The following is a 20,226-nucleotide window of genomic DNA, read 5'->3' on the forward strand; positions in this document are numbered from 1 at the left end:
AAAAGAAATACCCCCTTCAGACCAGCTATTAGTATGTTTTTTTAATACAATCCTAGGTCTATTAGGTGCCCATAGGAAATTTAACATTAGTGTATTCAGTTTCTTGATAATTATTTTTGTAGGTGGAAGTATTATTGATTGTATTAAGTATAAAATCTTGGGGAATATTATCATTTTAATAATTGTAAGTCTCTCCTCCATAGTAAAAAACATATTATTCCAGGTATTAAAAAGATTTTGTATATTAAGAAAACAGGTATTATAATTATTATATATAATAGATTTAATATCTTTAGATAGTATTATACCTAAATAAGTTATCTGACCTGAATTGGGTACATATTTAGTAAAATCATTAATGAGAATATTTTTTCGTGTATATATAGGTAGTATTTTAGTTGTTACTTCATTGAATATTAAACCAGAAATACTTTTAAAATTCATCATTTTATCAAATAGAGACTGCATAGAAGAATTAGATCCTGCTGATGTAATTAGAACATCATCTGCAAAAAGTAGAATTTTGGATGTTGTATTTTCATCTATTTCAAAACCCTCTATGTCAGTACTGTTTCTGATCAAATTAGCCCAAGGCTCCATTACTAAAGTAAATAATAGTGGAGAAAGTGGACATCCTTGTTTTGCACCTTTAAGAATGGGTATTTTTTGTGAAACATATGTTCCTACCTTAATATAAGCCAACGTTCCTTTGTATAAATGCTCAATTAGATTTACAAATGCATCTGAGAAGTTTGTGCACTTCAGTAAGGTAAACAGATAGTCCCAACTTACTGAATCAAATGCTGAACTTATATCAAGACTAATAAGTGTTAAATCTTTCTTTTTCCTATTTGCAAAATCAATTAATGTTAAAGTTCTTCTTATATTATCAAAAGTATTTCTATTTACAATGAAGCCTGTCTGATCTATATCTATAATGCCGGGAATGATTGTCTTCAATCTATCAGCAAAAATACTCATAAACATTTTATAATCAACATTAAGTAATGAGATGGAAGTACATCTAGTTAGATCTTTATTAAGTTTTAAAATTGGTGAAATAAATGTATATTGCCAAGATGGGGGTGTTATTAACTCAGTTTGGGCCAAAATAAAAACCTTATGTATTAATTAATATGTACTTTTAGAAAGGATTTTATATATCTCTGGTATAATACCATCATTACCCGGTGCTTTGTTTGATTTAAGCTTATTTATTTGTGTAATAACCTCTATATATGAAATACTTTTGTCTAATAGTTTAATCTGTTGTTTATTAAGCTTTTTATTCATGTTTGTGGTTATAAACTCCTTTATTTTATCTTTAGGTTCCATGTTAATGTTATTATTGTTAATATTGTGAAATTGATTTCTAAATTCATCTAGTATTTCTGGTAGACTAGAAACATTCTTCTTTTCCCTTAGAGAAAAGATTTCTTTGATATGGTTTTGTTTATTCAACCTTTTTGTTTTATATTTAAGTCTATGTAAGTATTTGGGGCTTATTGAGTAAGACAAAAACTTGTATTTCTCTAGAGTTATTTAAAATTTCTTTGTATTTCTCATTTAGTTTGTTTATTTCTTCAATGACTTTCTTATCCATAATATTTTCTTTATTATTATGTTTATAAGAGTCTAATTTACTTTGAATATCTAACAATTCCTTATCCCAAGATTTCCTTTTATTATTATACCATCTTATACTTTGTCCATATAGATATGATTTTAAGGCATCCCAAACATAGACAATGGAGACTTCAGGAGTATTATTTATGTCTAGAAAATGTTGTACTTCTGAAAGTATATATTCTTTATAGTCTTTTAGTTGAGTTAAGTAAGCTGGTATCCTTTTGATCTGAACATTATGAGTATTTTTTATCATGAATTCAAAAACAATTGAATTATGATCAGATATAGGACATGAAATGATTTTGGAATTAATTAAATCTGTTACCATCTGGTTAGAAATAAAGACCCTATCTATTTTTGAATAAGTTTTGTATCTGTTAGAAAAAAAAGGTGTATGGTAATGATTTTGAATCTATCTGATTATTAATATCATTCAAATGATAAGAATTAGCAAAATCATTTAAATGTTTTGCATTAGATGTAATTCTTCTTTTTCCTATAGTGGTAGTATCACTTTCATGTAGTATACAATTAAAGTCACCAGCTAAAATAATATAGAGAATGATATGATCTTATCAAGATGATGTTTCACTGTATTAATACCAATTCCAGGTGTCCAATATACATTAATTAAAGTGTAAGTCTTCCCATTAATTTGTATTGTAACCATACAAAACATTCCTTTGTCATCCTGATAAGACTTAATGGTTTTAGGAATGGACATACTTTTATTCCATAAAATAGCCACTCCTCTTTTTTTCTGAGTGTGCTCTGAACTAACCAATACTGTATATTTGTGGCTAGTTTATCAATATCTTTTTTCAAGAGATGGGTTTCTTGCAGGAAGACTAAGTTGACCTTATGTAAATTAATGTGTCTTATTAGGCTTGCCCTTTTACACGGATTATTCAATCCATTAATGTTTAAAGAAATTCCTTTTAAATATGTCATTTGGCATTTTTAAAACTTAAGAATCTTATGATCAAAATAACAAATAACAACATAAGTAATGTTACATCTCCTCCTTTAGGTGTACCTTTAAATATAGCTGTATTTATTGAATCTCTTATGGGATTTTGTATAGGATTCAATTTTGTTTGTAGTGACAATGAGTGTACAAAATATATTGTGAATGTCAAAACTATATACATATAACAATGAACAAGTGAAAATAATGTAAGGATTAAACCTTGCATCCAGCCTGGAGTTAAAAACTCCAACTTAGAGTAGTATTTACCACTCAAGTTAACCCCTACCCTAAGCAGCAGTACCTCAGCTACCACCTTATCAATTTAATACTGGTTATATTTAACTTAAATTAACAGCTTTCAATTCAATTATCTAGCAAGACAAGACTACACATTTGATAAAACAGCATCATATAAACTAAAATAAACTTTTTTTTTTAAAAACTATTCATACTACTATATACATCTATGTAATATAATACACTTGTATTCAAATAGCATTCAAATAAACTTGATATTAGGAACCAAGAGGAGAGAGAGAAATAAAAGATGTGAAAGAGGGAGAGAGAGTGAAAGAAAGAAAAAAAAAAGGGAAGGCATATTTACATATTAATTTATTCAAAGTATGTAAAAATAAGTTCTAACATTCATTTAAATCAAAAACTTTGGCTAATATGGTTCAGACATTACATATATTAAGATGCATCTATTTTCTGTCATGTAAATGCAGTCAACAGCTTCCAAAAAAAACCTTGAATTGCTTGTATATGAGCATTTTACTCATACTCATTATTGTCAATAGAATAAAATATTATATTTATAGAAATTGTTATAAATCATACTGCATAGTTATGCAAATTCTCAGAAACACTTGCATTATTGTAAAAAAAAAACATCTGTATTTTGTATGTCTATACTACTGCTTTAAAATATATCACATGACAATTTCTTCCAGTATAGAGTTATAAAGTTATTTATGTTTGTCAATCAGATGAATTAAATGAGTTATAGTAATGTATATGTTTGGAACATAAGTTTCTAACACAGATTAGTATGCAGCAGTCAAGTAGATTTTCAAAAACACTTGAATAAATGTTTCATTTTCTATGCCTTCTAAAATAAGACATTTACTTACTACAAGAAACTGCATCATTTAAAATCATTATAACTGACATATTTTATGAATTATAACATAGATATTTAAGTAATTATATAAAATAACTCACATTTAAATGTCAAAGAGTTCATTTTCCTTCACATAGTCGCATTTGCATCAGTTCTGCTTCCTGGTAGAGTGTTCTTCCTGAATCTGTGATGTGTCAGTGTGATATCTGGGTCAAAGGTCAAATTGACTGCTTTCAGCTTCTCTGTGAGAATTCTGAGAGTTGAAGCTTTTGAAACAGCTCAAGGACACTGTTCATGAGGTAGCCCACATCCCAGATTGTCTCCCTTAACATTTTGGCGGGAAACTTGTTAAAAACTAGTGACAAACATTCATTTAGCAGTGTAAATGCATCTAAACATGACAAAACCTTCGCGATGTATTTTACAGATTATTACAGCCTCTATGTAAGTGAAATTAAGCCCAAAGTTATTAATAAGTAATAAAACTCAATATTTTTGTCCCAACTCAATTTTATGCAAATCTTATTATTTACTGTGTCTATATGATCAAAAGCATTTCTATATATTAATATGAGAAAAAAATAAAGAGAAAGAATAAAGAAAAGAAAAAGAGAGTAGAAAATAAAAGAGTGTAAAGCAGAAATAAAAAAAATGTAAGAGAAAGCTATAAGTATATACAATGGAATATTACTTACTGTTTATATTACTAGAGTTAAAAATAAAACATATTATTTACTATTATTTAGTTCTAATTATTATTAGTTAAAGCATGACAGATTATTTACAAACAAGCATAAGCAGTATAATCAAGAAAGTATAATTAGGAATAGTATTTGAAGAACATATAAACTTTTTACAAGGAATAAATATGTTATTATTCCATTTATCATATTTTCATTATTCTTCTCTCCCTGCCCTCCCCCACCCTTTACCCACTACATAATCTAAATAGAATGTCATTGTTTAAACAAAGAAAAGAAGAAAAGGAGAGAAAAAAGAAAAAAAATGTATCAAATCACTGACCTTACTTCTCTTTTTCAGAAAGAGAAACAAATTGAATAATAGCTTGTTATTAGTTCCTCAGATATTTTGACTGGTTATGAAACAAAACATTTCTTTGCACACAGAGAATAACTTTGATTAAATATTTTTCAGAACATTTGTGGCTTTCTGGAAATGCAGGAACTATATTTAAAAAGATTAATAATGAAATAAAATGATGAGAGAAAAAAAGAAAAACAAAAAATAGAACAAATCATTTGTTCTTTAGTCTCTTCTTCTTCTCTGAAGTCTTCCACGAAGTTTCAGTTGCCAGTCTCTTTAATGAAGGACTAGCCCATTCCATTTCCTCTATTTTATCCAAAATCTTATTTTTTTGATAAACAGTAAAGCAGAGTCTAAGTCATCAAAAATTTTAGGACCATCAGGAAGGAAGATTTTTAGCTTGGCAGGAAACAAAAGGTATGTTTTAAACTGTGCTTTTTTAAGCTCCCTTATTAGTGGCAGAAAAACTTTTCTTTTAGCTATTACCAAGGAAGAATAGTCATTGTCAAAACGCACAGTTGTCTCATTAATCTTAACAGGAGCTTTAACCCAAGCAGATTTAAGAACCATCTCTTTATCAAAGATGATAGAAATCTAACTATAACTGATCTAGGATAGTTTTTGTTAGAGTTAGTATTAGCTATAGATCTATGTGCTCTTTCGATACCAAAAGAGAATGCTTCTGGTAAGTCTAAAGTTTTAGGGAGCCATGTTGTTAAAAAGAAGTAATATTGTTACCTTCAATATTTTCTGGCAGTCCAAAAATCCTAATGTTATTGTGCCTAGATCTATTTTCCAAGTCATCCAGCTTTGTTTGTAAATGTGTATTTTGTTTCAGCAGAAACTCAATGTTGATTTCCTCTTCTTGGATTCTATTTTCCATGTCATTCACAGCTTCTTCTATGCCTGTCATCTGGATCTTCTGTTGTTGCAGGTCTATATGTAACAAGTCTATTTGTTTTGTATTTTTTTCTATGAAGGTATCAATTTTAGTATCCATTTTATCCATCTTAGCAGTAAGTTGCTGGATTATAGTTATCAGAGACTGAAGTTCTTTCTTGATGCTGGAGTCTTGAGAATTTGTCTTACTGGAACTCATTTCAGACTGATAAACTGACAGGAAAATTTCCAATGTGATTTCTGACAGGAATATTGTTAAAATTTCCTTTCTTTTTTAGATATAGTTCAAGAACTATATAAAACAAACATATTTAGAAAGAAAATTACTTCAAAAATTAATTTTTTTAAGTAATTCATTCCTGTCAGTGTAATGAAATTGGTGGAGCTGAAGAAATCTGCTGCTATCATGTGTTCATCCTTGGCCACCTATAGTAGATATTATTGAAGAATAGTCTACATAATGTGAACCATTCATATGTGGCAGCAGTTCTTATTTATGCACAGATGTTCTGCTTAACTACTGCTATGGATAATACTGTGTGTACCTGTGGGCAGTGGGACATACCTGTGAAATGTGCAGCTCAGCATTAAATGTCAAAGATCTGATCCATGTTATCTGTGTTCTGTACAGTATTGTGGCCAATGGCTGTTGGGAGGATTAGCGCTGACATTATATAAACATGGGTGTGACAGAACAACACATGCATGATAGCCATATTAAAGTGTAACTTAGCATTGGCAACAGCAGCAGCAGTCTAGTATGCTTATCTAGCATCTGTAGACATGTATACCCCCCTAATGTTAGTGTGTGTTCATATGTGACACCTGTTTGTGTTGCAGCAAGGCCCAACAGTTCAGCTGTGAGGTCCAGGGACTTACAGTAGTGTGGACCTTGTGTGTGTATACCACACACATACGGAGAAATATATATGTGTCATATATATTCACATCTGTATATGTGCATAGAGCAGGGGACATAATGCAATGGTTTGTGAAGGGTGCAGATATATATGTTAGTGAAGGTTAGTATGCGCATATTTGTATGTAGGTTTTAGTGTGTGACAAACAAGACAGCATACAGTGCTGGTATATGACATGTAGTTGTTAAACACTGTGGATTGTTTGTTCAGTTTGCAATGTTGAAGCCAGTGAGGCCTGCTAAAGCTACCTGGGCTGTGAACACCTTCAATGCATTTATCCCAAGACTGTGCAATTTTATTACATTACTGTACACCTTACATCCTTTGTATAATTGATATTCTCACTATGGAAGGTGAAATGTATATGTGCCTACATATATATATGTATATGTACACCAATGGATGTGTATATGTATATATATCGTTATATATACTCCTACACACCTGCATCTACTTGTTGCAATAGATTCTATGTACTGTTGACTGACTGTGATGGTCAATATGAATACGTCAAATATATGTATCTGTGGGATAGCTTAGTGGGAAACTGCTTATGTCATAGTATTATGGGTCCTTGCTTTGATCCTAGCAAAAGCTGTGTATTCTGTTGCTAGGCAGAACAAGTGCTATTGCATACAGTGTGATTAAGTCCCTTGGTTTTAACTAGGGTGTGTCATTGGAGGCTAAAGCACTACATATATGATTATTGATTGGTACCGATGTTGAATCCTAATCCTATCTGTACGGTAGTACTACTTGAAGCTCTGGACCTGTACAGCAAAGTATGGTGTATGTCAACATTGCTTGCATCCACTGTTTTGTGTGGTCCCTGTATTCATCACACATTACATTTCTCAAGTTTAAGGTTGTGCAAGCACTGACACACAGTACTGTATAGTACACACTGAAAGCATATCTGGGTTGTCATACCTTTGTGTCCTGTAATTATGTCTGATGTGTGTGTGGTTATGTCTGTAACATGTCCTTTGACATATGTGTGGTAAAACATATAACTGCGTATCTAGCAAAATTTATAGTGTACTACAGTAGTATGCGACCTATATTCCCAATTGTGCTCATATTTTGGCTATGGGTTTGCCATTAACAAGTTGTGTGGTATAATAGTAATACATTTATTGATGGATGATATATTTCTTTACATATCAGCTTGATGTATATCTGCTGTGGCTAGGTGGTGCATTGTGTTGCATACAATGTGCCAGGTACTCTTGTATAGTCTTATATAGTGATTTTATTTTGTTGCTGTGCAGAACATAGTTCATTAGATGGAGAGAGAGCAAGGCACTTTCAAGCAGTTGTGGGGTGAGCAGTGGTAAGTGGCAATTAAAGTGTTTCACTCTCGGTTAGCTAATAGGTTGCTATATATGGCAGTTCAGTGATATCTGTACTGTATAATGTTAAATGACTTGCTATGACATATTACATATGACTTGCTCAGACATATTTTCATATTTATGTCTTCCAGGTATCATGGCGCATCCCAGGAACCCCAGTTACAGTAGTGCTGAAGATGATATAATTACTAGAAGTATGATTCAGCACTACCGTCTTATGTTCTCACGAACCAGCCACGACCAGCAGGAGCGTACTGCAATGTGGCAAGATGTTGTCTGCAGGGTAAATGAGGTAGGCCTGCATAACCGGACATATAAGCAGGTACGCCACCACTGCAGTGATCTTCTCAGACATGTCCATCAGCATGCTGCTGATGTGCGGAGACAACAGCTTGCAACAGGAGGTGGTGTTAATATCCATTCCCCCCTCAACAGAGTGGAGGAGTTGCTCCTGAGCCTGGTGGCACCTGCCCAACAATAACAGCAGCAGACATACACCATGATGGAGGTTGGAGCCACCCAGCAAGCACACATGGAGCATGCAGGTAACATGGCATATCTGTAGACTACTGTTATCTGTATTGGTAGATCATGCATATGTGAGATGTGGAGTGTGTCGTTCAAAGATGTGGAGCCTGTTGTTGTGTAATATTGATTATTTGGAACATAATCTGTAGCCCTGTGAATGTAAACTGTTGTTGTACTGTAAGATTGCAAACACACAGTAGCAATGCCACAGTTGTGGCCACTGACAAACTGTCTCATCTCTATGTAGGTCCCTCTGGGGTGACATCAAGGCAGCGGACAGATGCTGGTGAGTGTATTTTACATTTATTATTGTAAATAAAAAGTGCATGTCATAGTTAAGGTGTAGGCCATGTACACATGTAACACACCTACCCATAATGCATGCTGTGCATGTTTGATGTAAGAGCATGCACATCTCACTAATGTGATTAGCTTCCTCAAACACATGCAATACCCAGACCATCTCAAACAAATGTGGCTAGACTGTAGTAACCATTGGATAGGCACAGTTGATACTCAACATGCACATAACATACACATCTATATCATACACAGAGCATTTTAACATGCTACACATAAAGGATTCCCAAACCCTCTATAAAGACACACTCCAGTATCCAAAATCTCATCCACACATTACACATAATATACCTGAGGGGTAGAGGCCTATCATGGGGCATTTACACACTCTGCAACATACTACGCATTCATGTCAGGGAATACTCCTTACTGGCCTCCTTACAAACTCACGTAACAACTGGTTGTGAAATGGTGAATGTAGCCAAGGTAGTACAGTTCCAGCACAGCATGATTAGTGCTGGTTTGGGAAAAATTTGTAGCCTTAGTGACCACATGATGCTTCATGATGACGGCCTATGGTACTATACCCCATCCAGTTATTGTAACCACAGTACTACACATAGCTTTCATTGCAATACACCTTAATGTTGCGTGTGTGCACACATATGTACCTCGAAACAATATGCATACCAATCACCATTTGCACAACTGACACATATATGTCTTGTGATGCTATTCAGTAGCTAGGTCATATGACACACATTGGGTATGTGTAGTGTTTAAATATGCAGTTGTGTTTTGGCATGCCATGTCATGGATGAGACTGGCATGTCCACAATATGATCTACACTCTCCATAAGTACTGTACATTGAGTATGTAGCCGAATGGTATTCCATCAATCATCCATGCACCACTGATGATGTTGTGTGAATACTCATCATGCATGTGCTAAAAATGTGTCCACAATTATTTGCTAAAGACACCGAGGCTGTAATCAGCATTGGATACCTATCTGACACACAGATACACATCCAGCAATGGTATGTACACCTATGAGTTATGGTGCACAGTACATTACAGGGTTATGAATACCTGCACAACAATGTTGTGTCCATGTATGCATTGTGTTCCAGGGGGAGGCCCATCACCTAATAACAAAACACATGCATCAAAGCCATGTATACTGTTAGTAACAAGGACGGTCTACACTTGCACTGCATGCTGATAAGCAACACATGTCCTGCATGCTGACATGTGTGATATGACTGTTTTGCTTGTGATACTGTACCCCACCATCACCTGCTATTGTGTATGTTCTGAGACTGCTGGTGTTGTGTGTGTCTGCTTTAGGGAGGAGTGTATTTTTGTGTGTGTGCATGTGTGCATATATGCATGTGTGAATGTGTGCATGTGCGTATGTGCGTATATGTGCATGTGCGCATGTGGTTTGAAGTCATGTTCAGGTCTTAAAGTGTGTTTCCTGTTTTCCTCTCACAGGTGCTGAGATGGGGTGGTTCAGTACAGCAGGGAACCTGATGTCACTGAGGCAGACAGTGATGATGAGGATCCATGTGTTGAGGCACTGGTAGGTTTGTCAAGGTCTGTTGTTGGTCCACCAATTGACAGTACACAAGTCTCCACCCCATCCATGCATGCAGCCATACTGCCTGTACATCCATCATCACCATTGCCCTTAGCTGAGGGACAGTGTACATTTGGCACTGGCCAGGACAGTGTGGTGTCTATGGCACATGTATCAGGACACAGCAGCCAAAGCCAGATGTCTGGAATGGTACTGCATAGGCACATGCCCAAGGGTTCTCGTCAGAGCACTGCTGGTCATCATGCCCCTGGCAGATGTGCCACACCTCTTTCTACCACACTCATGTTCCAGGCTGTCATGGCAGCACAGACACGAATGGAGCAGTACACCAGACTGGGACTAAGGGCACAGAGGGCTCATAACACCTCTGTAAATGACAGTATCCGTGACCTAGCAGGTGCCATACTTAACTACACTGAGGTTATTGATAGACGTTGGGGTGAGACATTGGATGTCCTCCACAATGTCATGTCCATGTGTCAGGACAGTGCAGGATGGTTGAGACGTGGACATATGCCAGCAACATCAGCAGCTGGAGGTCTCCGTGGACATCCAGCAAGTCACAGCCGCTCCCGTAGTGCCAGTACCAGCCCCAGCAATGTTTGGGGGGGCTGTCCATAGACAGTTCTAGAAGACCACATGCACGTGGCTCTGGCCAGTCCCAGCAGGGACCTGGATCCAGTGGACATATGTCAACCTCTTCAGATAGTACCCAGTCTGGATTAGTACCTGATACTGTCTGTAGCACCCCTGCCAGGCACAGGTTCCGTATCCATGGCCAGAGATGGTGATCTGTAAAGCCTGCCAGGTACAGTCTGTAGCTATCTCACAATCCCTGTATATGGCAGCCACATGGTGGAACTGTGTGCATGCAGCCACAGACACATAAACCAGAAACCTAGGGCAAACATATACCCGCACACATTACATCAACATTGGCCCATAACAGTACTCATGGCCCTCACACACACACGTCGATTGTATGGCTCAGTGTAGGCCTCTGGCAAACCAACAACACACCCTGTACATATGATGAAACCTGTGCCACCTCCTGTCATCTGTAACATTGATGCAGGAACAGGCTAACATGGTGCTGATGCACAGGGTGACTTTAATAAAGTATAGCAATGGTTGGATGTGTAGCATGCTGCCAGCAGTAAAGTGTAATGATATCCTTGAAGGTGTAGCTGAGCAGGCATGATGCATTAAAGCTGTAATTAGCAATGTTGTACTGTTTTCACCAGTCTTTATTCCAATTGTGTTTTGTTTGCCCATATGCCACTTGGCTGATGTATGTAGTTGTGTCAGCATGTATTATACAGTGGACAGTAAGTGTGGGGTGTGTGCAGCACAGGTTTGCAGGTGTACATTTGTGAACATGGTGGAGGTGCACTGTCTGCATGAACATGCATATTGGACACATGGGTAGGGTGACATGCCCTGTATTGGCCAGTGTTAACACTCCATACTTTCTATTGGTGGCCAGTATGCATTGTACTACACACATTTTGGAACTTGAGTACGCATGTATGTGTATGACATGGGTTGACACTGTGCTGTGGATGATGTGGTTGTTGCTGTCATTGGTTTGCATTATTGGATTGAATTAGTCCAGATTTCAGGTTTTGCTGAATTCCGAACTGTGGTATAGTTTCCTGTGTTGCCCATATCCTTACTTGGATAGGAGGAAGCTTCTCTGTTCACCAGTGAGAGTGGGGAGCTTTGAGCAGCCTATCTGTCCCTGGAGGAGTGGTCTTAGCCCTGAAACTAGTACCTTATTGGCCATCTTGGGTCAATTCCTATCTCTTTCAGTTTCCCTGATTTAAAACCCGCATTTGCGCAGTTTTGCGCCAGTACACAACTACACACAGCTCCTCGTGGTGTCCTGCAGAGTGATACAGGCAAAAGAGAGACTTTTCCAGATTTAAGTATTTTTTCTCTGTTTTTTTGCTCCGACTGCTTTTTCCCGCCTAAAAAGTGAATTTCTAACTGATCTGTGCTTTAAAAAGTTTAAATTGCATTTGCCTTCTGCTTTTTACAGTTTTTGCACTTGTTTTATATCAATTTAAGTTGTTTTTGTATTGTATAACTGTTGTAGGCTACACACTAAAGTGCGCTAGCCTGTTTATAGCATTTACAGTATTTTCTGTGTTTTTCTGCTGTTTCCTGAAAAAAAACAAAAAAAAAAACCCAAAAATTCTCTTTTCCCACCTTTGCTGAACTAGATTAGTTCAGATTTTAGGTTTTGCTGGATTCCGGACTGTGGTATAGTTTCCTGTGTTGCCCATATCCTTACTTGGATAGGAGGAAGCTTCTCTGTTCACCAGTGAGAGTGGGGAGCTTTGAGCAGCCTATCTGTCCCTGGAGGAGTGGTCTCAGCCCTGAAACTAGTAGCTTATTGGCCGTTTTGGGTCATTTCCTATCTCTTTCAGTTTCCCTGCTTTAATACCCACATTTGCATGGTTTTGGGCCAGTATACAACTCCGCACAGCTCCTCGTGGTATCCTGCAGAGTCATACAGGCAACAAAGAGACCCAAGAGAGACTTTTCCAGATTTAAGTATTTTTATCTCTGTTTTCTTTCCTCTGACTGCCTTTTCCCACCTAAATAATGTGAATTTCTAACTGATCTGTGATTTAAAAAGTTTATATTGCATTTGCCTTCTGCTTTTTACAGTTTTTGCACTTGTTTTATATCAATTTAAGTCATTTTGTATTGTATAACTGTTGTAGGCTACACACTAAAGTGCGCTAGCCTGTTTATAGCATTTACAGTGTTTTCTGTGTGTTTTTCTGCTGTTTCCTGAAAAAAAAACAAAAACAAAAAATATTCTCTTTTCCCACCTTTGCTGAACTAGATTAGTCCAGATTTCAGGTTTTGCTGAATTCCCGACTGTGGTATAGTTTCCTGTGTTGCCCATATCCTTACTTGGATAGGAGGAAGCTTCTCTGTTCACCAGTGAGAGTGGGGAGCTTTGAGCAGCCTATCTGTCCCTGGAGGAGTGGTCTCAACCCTGAAACTAGCAGCTTATTAGCTGTTTTGGGTCAACTCCTATCTCTTTCAGTTTCCCTGCTTTAAAACCCGCATTTACACAGTTTTGTGTGATTTTGCGCATAGCGCAGCATCGGGCAGCATCACTTAAATGGGTTTAAACTATTCCCGGCTCCACAAAGTCTGCTCTTCACTTTTTCCCTTAGAACTGTTCTAAATCTCAAAGTAAGCACTCTATTTTCATTCTAAAGCCCTGCACTTGCTCATATAAGTAATCTTATAAGTAATCACTAATAAACTAAAGCACTACACCCTCTTACACTCCCTTTAAGTACTTGGCTCCCTATTGGTCCTTAGTAAGCACTCTATTTTCATTCTAAAGCCCTGCACTTGCTCATATAAGTAGTCTTATAAGTAATCACTAATAAACTAAAGCACTACACCCTCTTACACTCCCTTTAAGTACTTGGCTCCCTATTGGTCCTTTTTGATCAGTCAAAAAGTAGTTCCTTATACTATTCTGGCATGTCCAAAAGTCAGTTTCAGGTTTACTCTCCAGTCCAGCTGCTGAATCTGGGAATCTTGAGGCAATGTTACAACTGCCTTACAAGCTCAAATATATGTGAGAGATGCAACTATATAGCCAAACTGGAGGCTAAGCTCTCTCAACCCAGTACTGATGCAGTCAGTCAAGAGGAGAAGATAACCACACACACCACAAATCCAGTCTCACATAGACCTATCGCAACAGCAAACCAAACACATAAACACACAAAAACATACTCTGAGGCTCTAAATAAAAATCTACCCAAGCAGCAGAGACCTCCAAAGCAGACATCCAAGCAACCGCTACCCCACAACAATACCCACATATCACATAGTTCATAAAGTCAGTGTGCCACACAGTCACAGCCCTTAAGGCTAAACAACACACCTAATACACTTATAATAGGTGACTCTGCTGTCAGACACACTGAAGTCCCACTCACCAGGCTGAACAAGGAGAAAGTCACTGTAAGCTGCCTGTCGGGTGCCAGGATCCACCACATAACACAAGCACTCAGGTCACTCCAAACCAAGTACAAATATGACTCCGTCATTGTCCACACTGGTGTGAATGACCTGAGACTTATCTCCCTGGACTACATGAAAGGAGACATACAGGAGCTCTCTGATCATGTAGCCCAGGCCGGTATGATCCTCACCTTGAGTAGCATCTTACCCTCACCAAGAATTATGCCACAGTATAAAGACAAAATGATCAATTTTAACAATTCGCTGAAGTATTGGTGTCATTCAAAGGGGATCCAGTGTCTGTCAGCCTGGGGTGACATGCTCGACAAGCCACATTGCTTCACTAGGGATGGCTTGCATCTGTCACCCCTGGGGTTTCAAATACTGGCTAAGGCTCTTGCCATCCCCATAGTGCCTTTTTTAGGCAAGGCTCAAAAGACAAACCCACCTCCATAGACAACACAAGGAAAAAGAAACTAAGGGTAATGCTGCTCATTGCCAGAAGTCTAAACCTCAAGATGCACACACTCGAGGCTCTCCTCAGTATGGAGAATATCGATATCTGTGCAATAACAGAAACTTGGTTCAAGGCTCCCGAGAGCACCCCAGCACTACCAGGTTATACCTCATACCATGCGTATCGGCCCCAAAACCCGGACCAAACCACAAAAGGAGGGGGAGTATCCATATTCATCAAAGATACCCACACCTCCAGGTTAGTGGCACTGCACGAAGCATCAGAGACCATCCATGTGCAACTAACAGTGGGCAAAACTGCCTTTCAGTTTGTAGCCTGCTACAGACCACCCTCCCAAACTCAGGAACCCCACTCAGCTTTCCTGAGAACACTGGAGAATATGAAGGTCTCTCCAAACACCATTATATTGGGTGACTTCAACTACCCAAACATAGACTGGGAGCACTACTCAAGCCCCAACACCCTCACCCAATGGTTCCTAGAATTTATAAACTCAAATGCTATGGAACAACTGGTCACCACTCCCACAAGAGGGGAAAACATATTGGACCTGATCATCACCAACATGGGGACTCCATGTTCCATACCAGAGGTATACCCCTCATTGGTAAGATATGGCCATAAATTAATCTCATTGGACATCCATATCCCGTCCCCACCCCCAGCCAAGGAAACCACGGTGAAGAACTTCTCAAAAGCAAACTTTGCACTTCTCAAAACTGAGGTGGAATCCTTCAAAGCCCCCGGGCCAGTGGAAAATATGGCCCAAACTGCAGAATCCTTTACAAACGCATTCTATGGACACCTACAGGAATGCATGAATTGTGCTATCCCAAATAAAACCAAGACTCACTCCTCCAAAGGCAGAAGACCTGTCTGGTGGACCCCAGCTATAAATAAGCTATAGAACAGAAGGAAGAAGCTACTACATGATAGAGCAAAATCCCAAAAAGGGAAGGCATCTCTGATCAGTACTAGCAAGAAACTATGATCCCTCATAAAATCATCTAAGACCAGCTTCGAAAGAAAAATTGCACAAGACGCTAAAGATAATCACAAGGCCTTCTTTAGTTATGTCAGGAACCTGGGTGGCAACTCCCAGATATGCTCTGAGTTAGTGCAAAATGACAAAAAATACACTGAACCCACAGACATTGTCAACATCCTGACAGACAGGTTCAGTGCAAACTTCTCCCCCCTTCCCCCCCAAAAGAGCAAATGTCTATCCCAACAGAGTGTAGCCTCCCTGACATCACAGATGCACAGGTGAGAGCTGCCCTCTCCAAAGCAATAAACACAGCATCAATGGGACCGGACGGTGTCCCAGGCTGTGTCTTACATGAGCTCCAAGAAGAACTGAACCCTCACATAAAGTCACTGTTCAATCTCAGCCTTACTACAGGATATGTACCCAAGGAATGGCGTACAGCAACAGTGGCCCCACTCCACAAAGGTGGTGCCACAACGGACCCCGGAAACTATCGCCCTATAAGCCTGACTAGCCTGGTCTGCAAAGCTATGGAGCATATCATCATGGAACTCATAAACAAAGACATTGGGAGCCTCCAAACACTGGATCCAACCCAATTCTGCTTTGTTAAGGGCAGATCTTGCCTCTTGAACCTGGTCGACTTCTTTGAAACAGTCACTAAGGCCATAGATGAAGGGAAGACAGTCCACACAGCCTACCTGGACCTTGCAAAAGCCTTCGACACAATACCCCACTCAGGCATCATAAATAAGCTCACCAGCTTAAATATCAACCCCTATGTCACAAGATGGGTTGTAGACTGGCTCAGAGATAGAACCCACATGGTCAGAATTGCAGGTGCCATGTCAGACTCTAAACCAGTTACAAGTGGCGTCCCACAAGGCTCAGTCATGGGATCTCTCTTGTTCGGTATATATTTCTCTGAGGTATACACTAACACAGGAGGACTATGGCTGACCAGTTTCTCAGATGACTGCAAACTGGGTGCCATAACTGACTCACTGAATGGCACAAGCATCCTCCAAAAGGGTCTCACAGAGATGGATAACTGGTGCCAGAGCCATGGCCTAAAGCTAAATGCCAAAAAGTGCATAGTCATCCCCTTTGGGAAAAACAAAGTGCCCACAAATTACCACATAGGTGGTAATCCATTAATCTGGAAAAGTAATTAGGGATTTGGGGACCCAAGTAGATAGCAATCTCTCCTTTGACAATCACATTGCCAAAGTGGTTAGAAAGACCTTCTATATAGCCCACCTTATCACAAAAGGGTTCACATCTAGATCAAGAGAGGTCATTGTGCCCCTCTACTCATCACTCATCAGGCCCATAATTGAATACAATGCCCCATTTGGGATGTACCTTACCCGACACCTGCAGCAAATGGAAAGACCCTAAAAGTACCTCACCAAGGGGATCAAGGGACTCAAACAGATGCCCTACGCAGTTAGGCTAAAGAAACTCCAGCTCTACTCGGTTGCTTATCGCCTACTCAGAGGTGATCTGTGCCTGACGTATAAAGCCATGTCCAACCCAGAATTAATGGATGTGCTCCACCTCAGGAAATCCAAATCCCTTAGAGCTACACCCTCCAGGGACTTAAACCTCAGCACAGAAATAAATAGGACATGCTGGAGTGACAGATTCATATCCCAGAGTCTCCCCTCACTCTGGAACAAAATCCCAATCCATGTTAGGCAGAGCCCCTCAATGACCCTCTTCAAGAGAAATCTTGACGAGTGGATGGGAGATTGTAGGTTTACCCTGGGATCTCTTCTGTGTCCCTACTAGACAGAGGCACAGTAAACTAACTTTAAAAGGACTATCTTCTGTGACCTACTATACAAAGGCACAGTCAACTAATCTAAAAGGGTGGCGAAAGCCAAACACACTCTGGCTAGGCTTATAAATGCCCTAGGGCAGATAGCCTAGTATCAACCTATGAACCTATTACTAAGGTTAACACTGTCCCAGCTGCATAATCCTTTAGTAATGCACACTGTTCACCTACAAGGTTGCATGGACCGTGCTCTCACAAACACAAGAAATTCTTACTTATACAGTAAAAGTGCATTAGTCTCATGGACCCCTGCCATAAACTAAATATATAATAGAAGGTGTGAAGTTGTACCAAAAAAGAGTTACATACCAAGAAGGGATAACCTCTCTGGTCAGTATCATTGAGAAAATACAATCCCTCAATAAACATACAAGGCAAGTTTCAAAATACAAAATGGCAAGGATTCCAAAGACAACACTAAAGCTTTCTTTAGTGTTGTTTATAATCTACAGGGGAAATCTCAGATTGGGTCACAGTTAATGTAAATGGCCACAAAGTACACTTATCTGACTGACATTACCAATTCCTTGTCAGACAGTTTGAATGTGGATTTCACCACCTTGTTGTTACACAAGGGCCACATTTCCAGACCTGAAGAATGTAAAACCTGATGATTCACAGACACTCTAGTTAAAACATCTCTTTACCACAGTCCAAACCACAGTGGCAATGGTACTGGACAGTGTCCCTGGCTGTGTCATACATGAAGTCACCACTCTACTAAACACTCTGTCCAGATGCAGCCTCTATACAGGTTACATACTTGCGAAATGACGCACAGTAATGGTGTTCACTGTCCACAAGGGTTGAGCTACGTCTTCTTCTCCTTCCCCTTTTGGATGCTCCCATTAGGGGTCGCCAGAGTAGATCATCTGTTTCCATTTCTTCCTGCCCTCTGCATCTTGCACTGTCACACCATCCACCTGCATGTTTTCTCTCACCAGAGCCATAAACCTCATCTTAGGTATTCCTCTTTTCCTGTTACCTGTCGGCTTCATCCTTAGCATCTATTTCACAATATACTCTGCATCCCTCCTCAGCACATGTACAAACCAACTTAATCCTGCCTATCTGACTTGGTCTACTAACCTTCAAACCTGGCCTGACCCTCTAATATACTTATTCTTAAACCTGTCCACTCTCATCACACCCAGTGCAAATGTTAACATAAATTGATTAAGGGTAGAACTACAACATGTCCTGGAAACTCTCACCCTATAAGCCAGACAAATGTTATCTGGAAGGCTATGGAGCATAGCATTATGGAACTCATTAACAGAAACATTATGAACCTGCAAACACTGCACCATACCCACTTAGGTTCTCTAAAGGCCAGATCATGGCTCCGACACCTAGTAGACTTCAAACCAGTTAACACGGCTATAGGTGAGGGAGGGGAGGTCAACACAGCCAAGCTATAGCTCACCAGCAATTCATACACATCCCACATTCTGCATTCTGGTATTATACATAACCTGAACAGACTGACCATAAATGATTGTTAGATGATGGCTTGACAACTGACACACAGATGTAGGACACACAGTAACATTTGCAGCCTCCATGTACTATTGTATGCCAGTAACAAGTGGTATTCACCTGCACTCAGTCCTGGGACCACTCCTGTTTGGCATATAGCTTTCTTAGGTACAAGCAAACACAGTAGGGATATGTCTGCCCACATTTGATGAAAATGCATACTGTGGGCTATACTTTACTCACCAGATGACACACACATCCTCCAAAAGGGTATCATAGAGACAGATACCTGGTGTCAAACTCATGCTGTAAAGCTATAAGCCAAAGAAAGCATAGTTATCCACTTTTAGAAAAAAAGTATCCCCAGAGTACCACATAGGTAGTAGCCCCCAAAATGTGGAACAGGTACTAATGTATACGTAGAGCCATGTGTTTAGTCATCTCTCCTTTGATAATCACATTACCAATGGGTTTTGGAAATCCCTCTGTGGAGCACATAAGCAATAAAGGGTTTGCATGCAGATCCACAGAGGTTGTTGCACACCTATAATGATTAGTTATCTTTGCCGGACTTTGCTTGCTTTGGAACAGGTTTCAAATATACCTCCAGCATAAACCCTCAACTCACACTCTTCAACAGAAACCGTGATGAGTGGATGTGAAACAGAAGATGTAGCCCTGGGATCACTGCAGTGGCTAAGCTTGTCACAAGCATACAGAAGTGACCTAAGGTCTGGAAGGCACCAGCATGCTCTGGCAAAGATAACAGATGCATTCATGGAAAAAGCAGAGTACCCACCTACGAAATAATTGAGGTCACATGTATGTATATGGATTTGCCCCACAGCTACCTTACATGTGTAATTCACATACAGTTGTCATTATGATATGTCATACACTATTAAAATCAACACCCACTCCCCCATTGACCAACTATGTCACACACACAGAGTCAGCAAGTGCAAGATTCAAACTCCTTTCGAACTACATTACAATACTACAGCAGTATGCATTTACATGACGCGCTATACACATTACTGGGATTTCACTTTTCCACAGG

The sequence above is a fragment of the Protopterus annectens genome, chromosome 7.part0 (genome assembly GCF_019279795.1).
Source record: "Protopterus annectens isolate FY-2018-M chromosome 7.part0, PAN1.0, whole genome shotgun sequence".
Lineage (NCBI taxonomy): Eukaryota > Metazoa > Chordata > Ceratodontiformes > Protopteridae > Protopterus > Protopterus annectens.